This window comes from Acartia tonsa, chromosome 12, assembly GCF_053477335.1.
Source record: "Acartia tonsa isolate MP-2025a chromosome 12, ASM5347733v1, whole genome shotgun sequence".
Taxonomy (NCBI): domain Eukaryota; kingdom Metazoa; phylum Arthropoda; class Copepoda; order Calanoida; family Acartiidae; genus Acartia; species Acartia tonsa.
Window position 1 is genome coordinate 15,177,740 of NC_137271.1, and position 15,972 is coordinate 15,193,711.

The 15,972-nt window shown below is 33.1% G+C and overlaps 1 protein-coding gene across 1 annotated transcript in view; it reads right to left on the bottom strand.

Moving 5' to 3' along the window:
* LOC145333202 (uncharacterized) overlaps positions 1-12,077 on the bottom strand; it is a 37,454-nt gene extending 25,377 nt beyond the window's left edge. The window contains exons 1-2 of the mRNA XM_080178348.1: positions 12,036-12,077; positions 5,397-5,430 (exon numbers count right to left, since the gene is read on the bottom strand). The gene's annotated coding sequence lies outside the window, so the exon portion shown is untranslated. The remainder of the gene's footprint in view (positions 1-5,396; positions 5,431-12,035) is intronic.
* Between the last annotated feature and the right edge of the window lie 3,895 nt (positions 12,078-15,972).

A 15,972-nucleotide genomic window follows, 5' to 3' on the forward strand; every position in this document is an offset into this window, starting at 1 on the left:
CATATAGAATTGACTGCACTCATCATCTAAAAAATCATGGTAATAGAACAAAAATATAACGCAAAAATGCATCTTTTAAAAAAGCAACATGTTTAAAATATTGATTTTTAAACGATTATAAAATAAACTGTCTTAAGAAAAAGTAATTTAATCGGACTAAAAAAAACATGTTGTTGTTTTTTTTCAATAAAATTTATTGTATGACATCTATCTATCTATGATACTGTCTATCCATATGTCTGTTCTTTAAGATCTCGGTAACCTCTAGTGATGAGGCTGGGAGAAAGCCTTATGTTGATATAATAACAACATGAAACCTACAGAGAGAGATAGAGGGGACAATGGACTGTTTATTACACTAGTCCCCAAAGTTTTATGTATAATAACGTTTTCTTATCCGTTGACTTACTAGTTTTAGTGAATTTTGATTGGTTGATTCATTAAGTTGAGTGTTTCAACGTTTAAATAACTAATTTTTAATATACAGAAGGAGTAAATTTGTGTATCATCATTTGGGATGTCCATTGTCTTATCCCTTTAGATCACTCGAACACTTTTTTATCCTAGTCTGTATTGCAGACACGCTTTTTGGATATAACCCAAACATAAAGACGTGTTAATCAAATTATTTTCATACATTTTCTATACATTTTTATTTACAAACCAATCTTATTTTTTACCACTAGAAAAATATTTCGAACAAAAAAATGAACAAATTGATAAAAAAGAAAATTATTTGTAGTAGAGAAGCTCTTCTATAAGTATTTTTGTCTCTCATATATGATTTAGGGTAATCTCATGGGTGTTTTTTTTTAATAAGTTAAAAGTATTGCTTAATTGCTATGAAAAAAAATATTTGGTGATTTTCATCAAATTCTGCCTTAAAAACCGGGTTTTCCAAAATACCTATTTTTGGAAGATTTTTGAATCATGACTAATTTAAAGAGTGTGCAAAAATACGTAATTTTAAAAAATCAAATTGCGCGGCTTGTGTTAATAGTAGAAAAATGTTACGCATACCGTTAGAATTGTCATAAACTCTAGTTTTTGGAAATATATAAATCATATTGGTGCTATTTGTAGTATAGAAGCTATATTGGAAAATGTGAGAAATGTTGAAAATTTAAAGTAAGTTGGAACATTTTACCACGAAGCTCCTAAACTATACGTAACACAGGAATAGTTCTTAAAAACCTAAAAACTAGAGTTTATGACGATTCTAACGATATGCATAACATTTTTCTACTATTAACACAAGCTGCGCAATTTGCTTTTTTAAAATGTACCCATTTTTGCACACTCTTTAAATTAGTCATGATCCAAGAATCTTCCAAAAATAGGTACTTTGGAAAAACCGGTTTTTAAGTCAGAATTTGATGAAAATCGCCGAATATTTTTTTTCATACAAAATGTCCCACATCAATGAAGAAATTAAGATATAGATTATTAATTTCTGTCAATGGCTAGTGGGTTAAATTAAGCAATACTTTTAACTTATTAAAAAAAAACCACCCTGTATATATAACCCTTCTATAGTAATAAAATGTAAGACTTACGAAACCTTAACACCTAGGCTCTTTCTATTTTACCTTCTTTTCTTATGGTTAATTGTATATTTGTTTATAATTTCAAATATCTTTGCTACTTTTTCATGTATTTGTACTTGTTTTGCTATATTGCTGTAAAGGACAGGAAAAAGAAAAAAAGTGTGTTGTATTTTTATCTCCTTTGTGTTTTGCTTGAAAAATCCAAAATACTTTTTCGTTTTTGTCTTTTAAAATACTTTGCCAGTATGTCTTCAAATCGATTAAAGTATAAGCCAATTATGTGAGCCTTACTGAAAAAATAGTATCGTTTTGTATAGAAACGTAAACGAAAGTGATAAAAATAGCTTAGAATTTTTTCACAAGATGTATATGTTTAGTTAGTGTTTCCCAAAATCGCTGAAAAGTTTTACTTATAATAAGGATGACAACATCCATCAAAGCGAAGCTCTGAAACGGTATGAAAGCCGAAAATTAACTCTTGTAGAGTGTCCGAACTGAATTTACAAAATATAAAAATATAAAATTATATGTTAATTTGTTGCAAAACTTCTTAAATACAGAATACGTTTAAGGAAATACTGACATTTTTAGGACTTGATGATAGAGATGCTTTGCTTATTATATTATACCTTATTGTAATAGGAATCAGTACTCAAGAAATCAGATCAATCGGATGATTATATCACATGAAAAATTGTTATTTAAAAAGTTAAAAATCAACGTGTTTAAAATAGACGTACGGATATTCTGGTAATGATTATAGAGTTGCTACGCTTACTAAAGCGTACCTAACTACTACAGGAATCACAATGTAGAGTTTGAAATCGATAGGAAAAATATAACACGCCTAAATTAACAATAAAAAACTATCCGTCTCAGACGTACGGACGGACCGACCCTAATTATAGAAAAGTTTCACTTACAAAAAGACATATTTTTCAATAAAACGGACTTACACATAGAATATACAATACTTCTTTGTCTATATTTCATATCAGAAATAAGAGAGGATACTCTGTTTAAAAAAAGACGAATCTTTAAGATAAATGACAGTTAAACATACTATTTTAAAAAGTAGTTTATGTTTGCCCGTTAAGATCTCGCCTACCACTGAAACGATAGGGTTCTCCATTTCAGAGAAGCATCACATTAATCCAGAGATGGTTTTAGGCTACTTCCCGATAGCCATCCAAGGGTGGGAGTATAAACTATCACCCTTCAACTTTTTCCCCCCTCAAAATTTAAAAATTACATTAGATTACCCCCTCCAACCTTTGAAACACCAATCTTTTTCCCCTCCCCCCTCAAACTATAAAGCTTGGAAGTCAATGTACTTCCTATTGCTTTAAAAATTAAATTCTACTAGATGCTATAGTAGCGCTGTAAATTCGATTGTAAAAACTGTTTTTCTGTGGATGTTAAAATGAAAAAAATAGAAGATTAAAACCAATTTTGTTATCCCTGAGAGGCCGAAGGCCCGGTTTAACAAGACTGGTTTTAATTTTAGGATTTTATATTTCGTGGATAATTGTCAGTAATTCGATGCTATACATGATATTTCAGTATGGCTCAGATCCGATTCTAATCCAGCAGATATAAATTGGATTTGAAACCATAGGATTTCTATTCCTTTCATACTTGGATTGGAGGATTTGTATTTAGAATTTAATCTAACAAATGGTATTCCAATATGGATGCAACATTAAAGCAAGAGGAGACAGATAGTTTACAGGAAGGAAGGGGACAATTACAGGCTGTTTATTAAACTTGTCCCCAAAGTTTTATAAAAATGTAGTAACGACAAACATTGTCCTTACTACTTTATATCATACTATCGGCTTCGCCCCTAGCCTCTAGGAACTTTGCCCCAAGAGGTGATACATTTTTTTTTGCGAAATACGTAAAAGAACCAAGGAAACCTTCTACAAAAAAAAATGGGGGGGGGGGGTTGGAGGTGTCCCACCCTCTAAGAAAATAGCCTAAAACCACCACAGGACCAGTAGGTATATTCCCTGAAGAGTAGAATCGGATCGAATCAGTGGTTACCGAGATCTTAAGGGACAGACGGACAGACAGACAGACATCGTTCTACTTTGTATTATAGACTAGCGGCTACGATCTTTATTCGAAGGAGCAATAAAAGTAGGAAAATAGCCTAAAACCAAACTTAGATATAAAAATAAAAAATTAAATAGCCTAAAACCATTCAGGGACCTACAAGATGCTTCCAAAAAATGGAAAACTCAGTGCATTTAGTAGTTATCGAAATCTTAAGCTACAGGCAAAAAAAACCTTATCACTTTATGTTATAGGATAGTTGATTCGCCCCTAGCCTTTAGGGAAGGGAGTCGGAGTAAAATAGCCAAAAACCACCAAAGATATTGATGTAGCTGCCCTGAAAAGTACAACCTATTCGTACCAGCAATCTCCGAGATCTTTAACCTGAGCCAAAAAATCATAAATACTTTATATTATAGGATGTAAATATTTCAGATTATATGTACCTATATGATCTATTGAAAAAGTAAAGTTGAAATTGAAATTCTTTTAAATATTTCCTGAAATTTTTACAAGTATGATATACCTGGATTTTAGCAGATAATTTTGTTATTTGAAAAGCTTTAGACTTTAAAGAATCAAAATTTTATAACTTCAATTAATTGCAAGGATCTAAAGGGTTGAATCGTTTTGACACTCAATCAAAATTCAATAAAAGTCCCCAAAGTTGTTGAGACAACGAATATGAAAACTTTGGGGACTATTGGAATAAAAAGCCAAATCCCCTCCCACCCTGAATTAATCGTCCTTATTTTTGTGTCTCACCCTAGATATAAAAATCCAAGTCATAAATGTTTCAAAAATTTCTTTTTTCTCTAAAAATGAAATCAACCTTATCTAAGAGAATAGATAGGAATAATCTTTTTTTTTCAACACACCTCTCAAAATTATCTTTACAAGGACAATTATTTTCATAAGTAGCGCAGAAATAACAAACAATAATTAATGAAAAAGATATAATGAATCGTTTTCCTATTAAATAAATAAAGTAGTAAGGTTTTCTTGGCCTAAAGCTTAAGATCTTAATAACAAATATACTGATTGAGTTCTCATTTTTTGGGGAAGCTTCACTTTGATCCGGATAGTTTTAGGCTGTTTTGTTTTTAAATTTAATTTTAGGCTAGAGTTTAGGCAATTTTTATGTCCATTCCTTATCCCCTTGAAATACAGATCCTCTAGATACTTGGGGCGCAACCGCTAGTGTTCTAATAAAAGGTTAATTTCTAAAAAAGCCAAATCTTGAGGAAGCTTAAGAAAAAGATACAGAAGGGAATTATGGAGTGATTTTATGTTTATCATATGGAGGGACAAAGCGACGTAAATACAAATACGTAATGAGTGACAGACACTATTTATAGAGAGAAGCTGCGCTACTAATCACAGATAAGCACACTTGCATAAATACTTCCTAAAATCATTAATTCTAAAAACAATTTAGATATTTTTCACCTAATTTGTTAAAAAGCTGCAACGTTATTAAGAAATTAAAATTTTACAAAAACAATCTTGTTTCTAGATAGCGTTTGTAGTAAGTTGGCCGTTTTTTTGGTTTTGCTAATAAAAATACAATCCATTAGATGTAAAATGAAATAGCCTAAAACTATCCAGGGACCTATAAGAAGCTTCCATAAAATGGAGAACTCAATCGGTTTAGTAGGTATCAAAATCTTAAGCTGCACAGACAAAATAGCTTACTACTTTATATAATAAGATTAATCATTGCGTAATAGATGATGGACGTACGGACAATACTTAATAAAGAGTAGCTTCGCTTTAAAAAAAGATATTTACCTATGAACAGGACAACTAAGTTCTACAGTTTCTCCTAAATAGAATTTAAGTAAATTTTAGTTACATAAAAATATCTTTATTTTCTCGGGTCTTTGGCAGGTTTTTAGCTATTTTGTTGTCTTTTGTCGTATAAAAAGTAGGTGCTGTGCACAAAAAAACTTAATATTACTCATAACTTTGAACCTTTAACGCCAGTGTGCAAAATTTACAATATAAATAATGCATTACATAAACACATACATATAGACATACACACTAAGATATATAAGTTTTCCGGAATTTTAAAGTTAATCTGCGCTCTGATTGGATGGCGTACATCATTCAACCAATTAGAGCGCAGGTAGTTTAAAATTCACCTATCCTATTGGTCAAAATTAATTAACTTAAAATGCATTTCCGCTTTTAGATAAAGAATTATACAAAAAACGAATTTTATAAAAAATCCTTAAAAATTGATGCAGATTTCAAATCTCCCCCTAACATTAAAATTCCGGAAAACTTATATATCTTAATACACACAGACATACAAATGGAGTGAGGGAAGGTACACTGTATAGAACACTATTGTGTGTTAAACAAATCATTAGATCCCAAAGTTTTATGATAACGTTTTCTTATTCATTGGCTTAACAACTTTGGGGACTTTAGTGAATTTTGATTGCTTTTTTGTAAGTTGGGTGTTCAAACATTTCAACCGATAATTTTAGGTTACAGAAGGGGTTATTTTGTCCATCATAATTATTTTTATTTTATCTTATTGATTAATATTAATTGATTTTCAATGTTAATTAATTATTCCATAAAATATAACATATTATTTATAATTATTAACATAAGTCACAAATTAAAGTTAAACCCTAACCGTTCATTGCAACTTTGGGTTTTATCTGTATTTTTAGAAAGCGTAGTTACGCCCCTAGAGGCCTCTAGGTTCACTTAATTAAGATTTTTTTAGGGGGGGGGGGGGTGGCAGTACCTATTTCTGTTAGGAGTGTAAAGGTGCCCTACCTTCCCCCAAAAAAGTTACACACCTTTCCTAGACACATAAGAAACTTCAATTTATACGAGAAAAACTATTTTGGTAGCGGTAAACGAGATCTTAAGCTACATGCATATTCACAGATATCTTGTGACAAACGAACAGTGTCAGTACTAAATAAGCAAAATAAAAATTTAACTAATTGTTACAGGAATTATCATGCCAAGTTTAAAATGCTAAAATTTAAATAATAAACTGTCCCAATTAACAAAAAGAGCTTTCTGATACGGACGGACCTACTGTAATTATAGAAGAGCTTCGCTTTTAAAAATGGTAAGGTTTGTTAGCTATTGTGAATTTTTTACTTTTCATGATAAAAGGAAAGGTGTCAAAACCACATTGTCAAACGTCGAATTAATGTTTTTATAGGGATAGCTAAATGAAAGCTAAATAATCCTCCTCTCCCAATCATGTGCAAAAAAAATAGTTGCCTTATTTACTGTTATCTTATCCATACTCTGGAATTATTAAAGAACAATGATATTTTTTCCCCCCTATTTTATCTCCCTATCGCCTTTTCTTCTTTCTTTTTTTAAACGCAAGGCTTTTCTAAAATTAGGGTCGGTCAGTCTCTCCGTAACAGATAGCTTTCATAGTAAATTTTAGTATGTTAGAATTGCCCTATCAATTTCAAATTTTGCATGATGATTCCTATAACTGTTCGGTACGATATCATCCTTGATTACATTAAGGGTATATTCGATCCCATGTCTAATCTATTTTTTTGTTAGTCCCATTTTAATTCTTAATTCCTTTGTATTCTAGGTAATATTTCTCTTTTTAATTAAATACAATAAAATCAAGGAGGAAGGGTAGAAAAAAGATCTTTATTGGTTCTTAGTACAAAGCAAAAGTGTCCAAACACTTCCATAAAAGACTTAAATTTTCACAAGGGATACTCCATTTTTCGTCCATTGTCTCATCCCCAAATAAAATTAATCCCATTGATTTTCTATTTGTGAAATAATTAATTTTCTAATTTATCTCGTATGTGTCAATATTTAAATGGGTGTTCAATCATTTCCGTCCATGTATATCTATAATAAAAAGTAGAACAATGTCCGTCCGTCCGTCCGCCTGTCCGAACCTAAGTTCTTGGTAACCGCTGAATCGATTGGGCTCTACTCTTAATGCAATTCACCACACCATGAGATAAATCCACTCTGAAAAAAACTTTTCTTCGGAACTATGAAAGTTTACACTTTCAATTTTATCCTGGGTTCAGTTTTTCCCAGAGAGTAACATTAATAATACCTGTATAGCTTTAGAACAATTTTTATAGTAGGGGGGACTTTCCATTACCTCTTAGGTCTAAGCCCCTAAGGGCTAGGGGCGAAGCAGAACTTTATCATTAGATTATGAAACCGCATGTTTTCCATAAATCTTTGTGTACCAATATAATTGACAGTGCAATATTCCTATCCTCCCTGACTATTCCAGGTACTATGTGCAGGGATTTAGGAATAGACAAAAGGATAATTTAATTTTTCAATATCTACATTTATAATTATGTCTTTGTAACTTTTTTTTGGATCATGGAAAGAAAACGAAGTAGTTTTTGATAGGTAAATCATATGTTAATGATTGCCCCGCAGGATTAGGAAAAGAGCCCACTGGAGCCTCCTAGAAATAGGAAAAAAGCTACTGTGAAAATACGACGAAACCAGCTACTTCGTTTTCTTTCCATAATCCCTTTTTTGTGGGGGGGGGGGGGTATGTTGATTTTAAAGCCATTGTCCTCTCCCTCCATCCTATGTACAGCTGTAAGAAAACTTTTAATGACATATTATTTTTACTTTGGGAGGGGATTTAACAGGGAATGGTAAATTGGGGATAAATAATTTTAGCAAATTTGACAAAGGCTAAATGTGTAAACATATCCATATGTTTATAACATGAAAAATTTAAATGGGAAAATGATTAACTAACAAGGATGATAACATTCATAACATGTTGGACAGAAAACGCGAGCTAAAAAGAAGATGCTAATATGGTTAAAAACACCATACACGAAATAGCAGCTGAGAAAATCACGGATCTCTCATAGAATAGCCATCTTCAATCAGAGCGTAACTGCATGGACTGAAGGACCAAGTTAATTACTTTTGAAAGAGTATTTGATATTTTGTCGGAAAACTTGTTATAGGCATTTTTTGTTTTTGGTCCTTAAGAAACCTTATAGTCACTGTGGGACGATTTATAGAGCCTATAAAAATGACGTCATGTTGGCCTGGCATTGATAATTTAGTCTGTGTATTGGCCTACAATTGGTAATTTAGTCTGTGTACTGGCCTATCATTGGTCATTTGTATTGTATGACGTCATTTTTTATAGACATTTTAAAAAGGTTCTAGTTATGGCTCAGGTTTAAAGATACAAAAATTCCCGAGTTACAGAGTAGCTGCGCCACTGAAAAAACTTCACTTAAGATAACTAGAAATAATGGGGAGAGGTATAAAGATTAAGCTTTCATTAAACTTTTTCTTTAGTGATAGATGATGCACATTTTTTTTCTCCAAAATTTACCCCTTATAAAACTCATTTGCTTAAAAAATGGGGACTTTTGATTGTGATAGACAAACTAGCACTGTCTAAAATTGTTCAACAATAATTATCATTCTGTACAAGGGTTAATTTTGTTTATCATATTAGAGGTTTGCATATTTCTATCGTCCATTGTCTTATCCCTTAAGATACCTGGTAGGCATATATACATGAAGATTAAGCTTTCATTAAACTTTTTCGTTAGTAATAGATGATACACAATTATATTTTTTAAATTTACCCCCCCATATAACAAGGATAAGAATATTTATTGTCATGTAACAATTTGGGGATAATTTCATTGGAGGATTTTTCTCTCTAAATTTTTTAAGTTCGAGGATTTTTTTATTTCAATGCTTTTGAAAATTTAAAAAAAATAGAGAAACATTGCAAAAAAAGTTGAAAAATGCCTTGAAACTTGAATCTCTTCATGGCAATCGCTAAAACATCCTAAACATTGGAATCTCAATACATTTAACCCTTTACAGTCGGGCCCCTAGCCGCACCTTAATCGGTCGGGGGGGGGGGGGGGGCGTTCAACGCCCCCCCTTATTATCTCAGTTCCTATTAGAGCTAAAGGGCTAAATTTTTTTGTGCAAGTCCCCTATTTGATAATGAATTTCCGACCTTTTATAGGTCTAAGTCAATTTTCGCTTCATTCACCCTTTTATTTAACAACCTTTGTTTTTAGGTCTTTTTTTACTTAAAAATTTCAAACGGCTGTATTTTTCTTATTTTTGAAGCTAGAAGAAAATTTTTTTTCCAGAAAATGTTTATCTTTATGTAAATTTTACATTAGAAATATCAAAATATAAATTTCAGCGACCGCAGCTGTACTTGGCAGCTGCCAGCCGCCGCAGTCGGCGGTCGGCGGGAAAACGGCGGCGGATCTTCATGAAATTTTAATACGTTATGCAGACATGTCAGAAAAGCTTAAGTTTAAAATTTGAAGTCTCTAAGTCAAAAATTGCGGCCACAGGAGCCTTTTAAAGATTTCTGGAGACCTGGAGGATCAGGACCTGCAGGATCATACCTGGAACCTGAAAGTGACTTGAACACCTGTATTTCATATAAGGATGTACTACTAGAGGATTTTTTAGTAATTTGGTATGATAAAATGCATTGTTTTAGTCAAAAAAATATTTTTGCTCTTTACCTGGATGACCCTGCCAGGTTTGCTGGCATCCTGTGCCCGCCAGGATGGAGATATTCAAAAAATTTCAACTCTCAGTTATGTGTCATACCCATACTTAAAAAGTCAAGCAGTTTGGGCTCTTTATCTTTCACACACAGAAAATGAGATAGAAAAAACCGGATGGGGGGGCGTTCAACGCCCCCCCCCCCCGACCGTTAAGGGTTAAAAGACATTAAAAAGTAAAAACCCAATCTTCATGAGTTCGCTAAACCGTTCTAGTACTACTAAAAGTGTTAGTAGTGAAACATTACCTCAATGTACAATGCATTTAGGGGCTGTGCATTGGATGGGATATAATTAAAACCTTCCTAGACAGATGTAAAGTCTCCCATATATGGAGAACTCTATCGGTTTAACACTTAATGAAATTATAATAAACAAACCAAAACCGTACTTATTCATTTAATAGAATTTCTGAAAATTCTATGTTTTAAATTGCTGCGCTGCTTATGAACATAATTGTACTTGTTCAACAATTATTAAGCATTTATTATTTGAATTAAAGCATGAATCCATTTATCTTCTTTATGTAAACATTATTTTCGCACAATTTAAATATAATGCTGCTATCCCTCCAACAGTTAGTGGACCATAAATAAACCACCCGAATTAGAATTTTCCTACAAAAAGTTAAAAGTGGAAGTTATGTTTAATGGGGGGGGGGGGGGGGATAAATTTCGCCATAACCGACCCCCTGAACGACTATTTCGAGTGGAGGGAGGGGAGCTAGGCTACCCCCCCCCCCCCCATTTCCAATAATTGGCCTTAATTTTACACCTAAAATCATGTTAAAAGCCACAATGTCAATTTGTTTTATTTATGTCTAACCCCTCTAAATAACCTTTATTCTGTAGAACCCCAACCCTCTAGGGCTGAACTGCTCAACTTAACCTAACCTAACCTGAGCTAACGTCTTATACAACCTAAATTCAACCCCAACTAAGCAATATATTATCATATTTTGTGGTTTTGAAAAGAGGAACTATGATAGGGTCCAAAGTCAATTGTGAGGGAAATTGCCATTAAATCCAATAATGAGCTCACAGTGGTTTATGACAATATATTCCCTCTCTATACTATGAGGGTGCTAAAATAATCATTTTTTTTGTTAAGTTTTTAATAAGAGGTCTACAAAAAACGATTGCATATCTAAATTCTGTGAACCATTTTACATCTACTACTTACTAAGAAAAATAAAAATCTAAAAAGTTACGACACCTTCTTTTTAAAATACGTCCATATACAAGGGATATTTCATTCATTTTTACCTTCACTTAAATCAAAATGGCACAATTAAGCTTTTTATAGTGCCTATAAAAATGCCTGATACAATACAAATGACAGTATACATTTTAGTTGACCAATTGCAGGCCAGTAAGACATAATTAAGAACTATAAGAAGCTTCTGACACGACAGAACCATGATTATATAGTATTATTAGTAAACAGTAACAAGCCCTTTTCAATCCACAGGGGGGAGCATAGGCCGCTGACAATTCGTCAGTGTTTCTGTAACAATGTGGCTTATGGATATGGGATAGGGTTGTCAGCCCTAAGCCCTATGATTGCGGTGTAAAGCGTGCATTTGCCATCATACAACCAACCCTTTGATTGCACGACCTTTGTCTGAGAAGTCCTAACTGTGCATGGTAGTGAGTTGCGCCTGTTTTGGGCCAAGGCATTCCCCCTACTCTAACTATTTATGTCGCGCACCTGACATAGCAGCAGTAGGAACCATTTTTAACGTCTTTAGTTATGACGCAGTGTCGGACCGAGATTCGAACCAATCACCTTCCCGACGACGAGCGGATGCGCTACGTGTTGAGCCACGGTATTATTAGTACTGCTAAATTAAACTTACCTTCTTTTGCGAGGTAGCCGTTTCTAAAGACACTTCCAGTAAATCTCTGCTTTTACAATCAGAATTTTTTTAGATAACAAGAACAATTATGAGCATAAGTTGCAAAGAAATTGAAAAAAGGAGACAATATGACACTTCTACACATGGGGTAACATTTAGGGAAGTGGCAGATGAAAGGGAGAAATGTGTGTAGCACAATATTTAAAAGAGGAGGGCAACAGAACAGATAGCAAAGAAAAAATATAGAGGTTAGAGTCTGGACAGGACATTGAGACACACTGCTCTGGTGAGTTGTAGAATAGCTTTGTATTTAAATATTTAAATAAAACAATAGAAAGGTTAAATATCTGCATGTCTGCATCTCGTGAAACAAGTGCCAACTTTCAATTAAACCTTGAATATCAGCCAATAGCATCGTAAATATTAACACAGCCAATTCGCTACAAAAAGAGCAGAAAGCAATTTGCTATATAGCAGACAAAAGGGTCGCCAAGTTGTCTGGGTTATTATTTATGTATACTTATTACATTTATTTTATTAATAAATACTAGCAGCTTCGCCCCTAGCCTCTAGGGGCTTTGCCCCAAGAGGTGATTGAAAAGAATTAAGTATTTCTGGTGCTGCCATTTTTTGTGAAGTAACTGCCTAAAAACAATTTTTTTGTTTTTGGGGGGAGGGGAATTTTTGGGAGTTGGGGGTGTCCCACCCTCCAAGAAAATAGCCTTAAGGGACGGACAGACGGACAGACAGACAGACGGACGGACAGACATCATTCTACTTTGTATTATAGAAAACTAAAATATTTTTTGATATTCTGTTAACTGTCTTAAAAAACTAAATAAAATAAGCCATTAATCATTTCTCATAACTATTGTTTTCTAAAAAGATCTCATAAAAAAATAGATAATAAATAAAAGGGGTTTGAGCTTAGTTAAAAGAAACCATTTAACTGAGTAGAATAAATTGGATGTGATAACGAAAGAAGGAAATAGAGAGACACATCAAACAATTAAATTTTAGAGTAGGTTTGTTTTTAATAAAAATATGTTAAAACTTTTCTGATTTCCTTAGTAACATTCTTCAACATAAAACTGCTATGTGATAAAATCAGAATATACCTGAAAAATAATAAAATTTAGAAGAAGAAAAAATGTGAATTTACAATTCTTGCTTAATGTATATGCACCCCCCCCCCCCCATCCCCTCTGGATAAGTGCAAAGCAAATACTTAACACAGATGACAGCATCCTTAAGTAGCGAAGCACAAAAAAATCATGGAATGGACAAACAGACTAAGTGATTTATGGGGCAGATGTTCATTTGTCATGACAATGATAAAAAGGAGAGATGACTTGCAACAACTCCAAGAAAATCACAAAACCTTAAAAAAATATATTTTAAAGTTTGACCAACAGACATGGCAAAAACAAGGTATAGATTAGATGGGCATATTACATAGGAATCTTCCCTAGAAATTTCAGCTGTTTATCTTTAATAACAGTCGAGAACAATTTATTTCTCCCATAGCATTACGGACTGACTGACGGTCGGACGGACAGACAAAGTAAATCATAGAGTAGCTTCGCTGCTAAAAATATTTAAAAAAAAATTTTTTCTAGAAAAAAATCTGCTAATAAAATATTCAAAGTAACATTCTATAATGTAAAGCAGGAATTTAAATAAGACAACGGCCGATGAATTGATGTTCACACTCAATGATGATATACACAACAACCCCTTCTTTAGATTACACTAAAAAGTTTGAACACTCAACTAAATTAATAAAACAATCAAAATTCAAAATAGTCCCCAATTTCTTTAAGTCAACGAAAAAAAACGTTATTATAAAACTTTGGGGACTAGTGTAATAATCAGCCCAGTGCCCTCTCCCTCCTTACGTATGATCAGCAAAACTTGAGAGATTTTGTATAAAAACTTGAAAGTAGAATTGAAAGGATTATTAATAATAAATGAATAAATAAAAGTTTCAAAGAAATTTCCCTGAACTCTGAATAGTAGTGGTCAGTAGCATAGACGTCCAAGGGGGGGGGGGGGGTAAAGGGGTGATTACCCCCCCAAATGCACCCCCAAAATTTTGGATTTTCAATTTTTACCCCCCCCCCCAAATAAAAAAAATGCCTCTATGAAATAAAGATTACCCCCCCCCCCAAAAAAAAATGAGGTTGGACGCCTCTGGTCAGTAGTATTTTAGGGAGGTCATATTGGGCTGTTTATTTCAGTTAAGTCTCCAATGTGTAAATTGAGAAAGTCGCTCAAAATTCATAAATGTGACGTCATAAAAATGAGTGATTATTCATCTCTTTTTAGGGGGTTTCTTTTCCACTTCTCCTCTCATCTCCCTCATTTTTATGGCGTCACATTGAGCGACTTTCTCTATTTGCCCCAAATGTTTTATAATAATATTTTCTTATTCGTTAGCTTAACAAGTTTAGAGACTTTTATTAAAATGTTTATTGGTTGGCTCGTTAAGTTGAGTGTCCAAACGTTTCAACCACTAATTGTAGCTTTGTGTATCATCATTCAGGATGTCAAAATAAATAAGTAAGACAACATCCATAAGTTGCAAGGCACAAATATCCACACAAAAATCCAGTCTATCTTAATATAGTAACCCGAGAAATTAACGTTGTCACTAACGTTTACCGACAGACTGACAGGAGTACGGACATTTCTAATTATAGAGTAGCTTCGCTACTAAAAAGAATATAAATCTTACCAAATTGTAAATTTGAACATTTTCATTGGTTTTCTTCTTCATAATAAGTTTAAAATTAACATCTGAAAATGGAAAAAAATATTAATGTTTATTTTGACATTTTTTCATTTCATCCAATTATGTAAACTAGTTATAAATATTTGAATTTCGTAAGATGAATCCAGCTTTCGAGATATTTATCATATAATGAACACAGTAATAGTGTCTGACTGATTATGACGTAACAAAAAAATTAGCAAATGATAGGCCACTATAAATTTTACCATTGGTCAATAACGGCCTCTCATTGGCTAATTTTTTTTGTTACGTCATAATCAGTCAGACACTATTACTGTGTTCGAAATTCATTTTTAAGTTAACATTATTTGTGTCTAACAGCCCATCTATGGTTATAAATCTATTATACCACCCTTTTTACGAGAGTTTAAAAAGAAACAGATGCCGAGCCGCCTAAAGAAATTACGCCTGCCCAGCCCCTGTGTGAGATGTCTGTTATAATGAGATGAGAAGCTCTGAAATTAATTTCCATATCCTAGTAAGGTTTCACTAGGTTTTAGCCAGGGATAGGGACATGGCATATGGCATTTTTGTCAGGGATCTAAAGGGATAAGACAATAGCCGATAAATTGATGTACATCCCCAATGATGATACATAAGATTATCCCTTCTGTAGATTACATGGATGAAACGTTTGGACGCGCAACTTAATGATCCAACCAATCAGAATTCACTGAAGTCCCCAATGTTGTTAAGCCAACAAATGAGAAAACTCTTTTAAAAAACTTTGGGGACTAGTGTAATAAAAAGCCCATTATCCCCTCTCTCTCTCTGACATTTAAGTAGGATTTCACAAGCCCTCGTTATATATGAAAATACTTATAGAGTAAACTGTAAAGTCGATAAGAAGTTTGATTTGTTAAGTATAGAGGGGGCACGAGCTAAATGTAACTCTGCCCACAAGGCGAGGATCCTGTTCCAATCTTGTATTGAAATGAGCTTAAAGCGTCGCAAATACAAGCACAGCCGAGTCCATGCAAAAGAACAGAAAGCAATTTGCTAGCAGACGAAAAAAGTTTCCACCACTTGGGTCAGGTAGGTGTCTACATTATACATCTATACATTTATTGTTTAAATGACCAAAATTGGCAAATGCGTCTGTCTGAATTCTTTACCAATATTGCCATTAATTGATTAAATTTT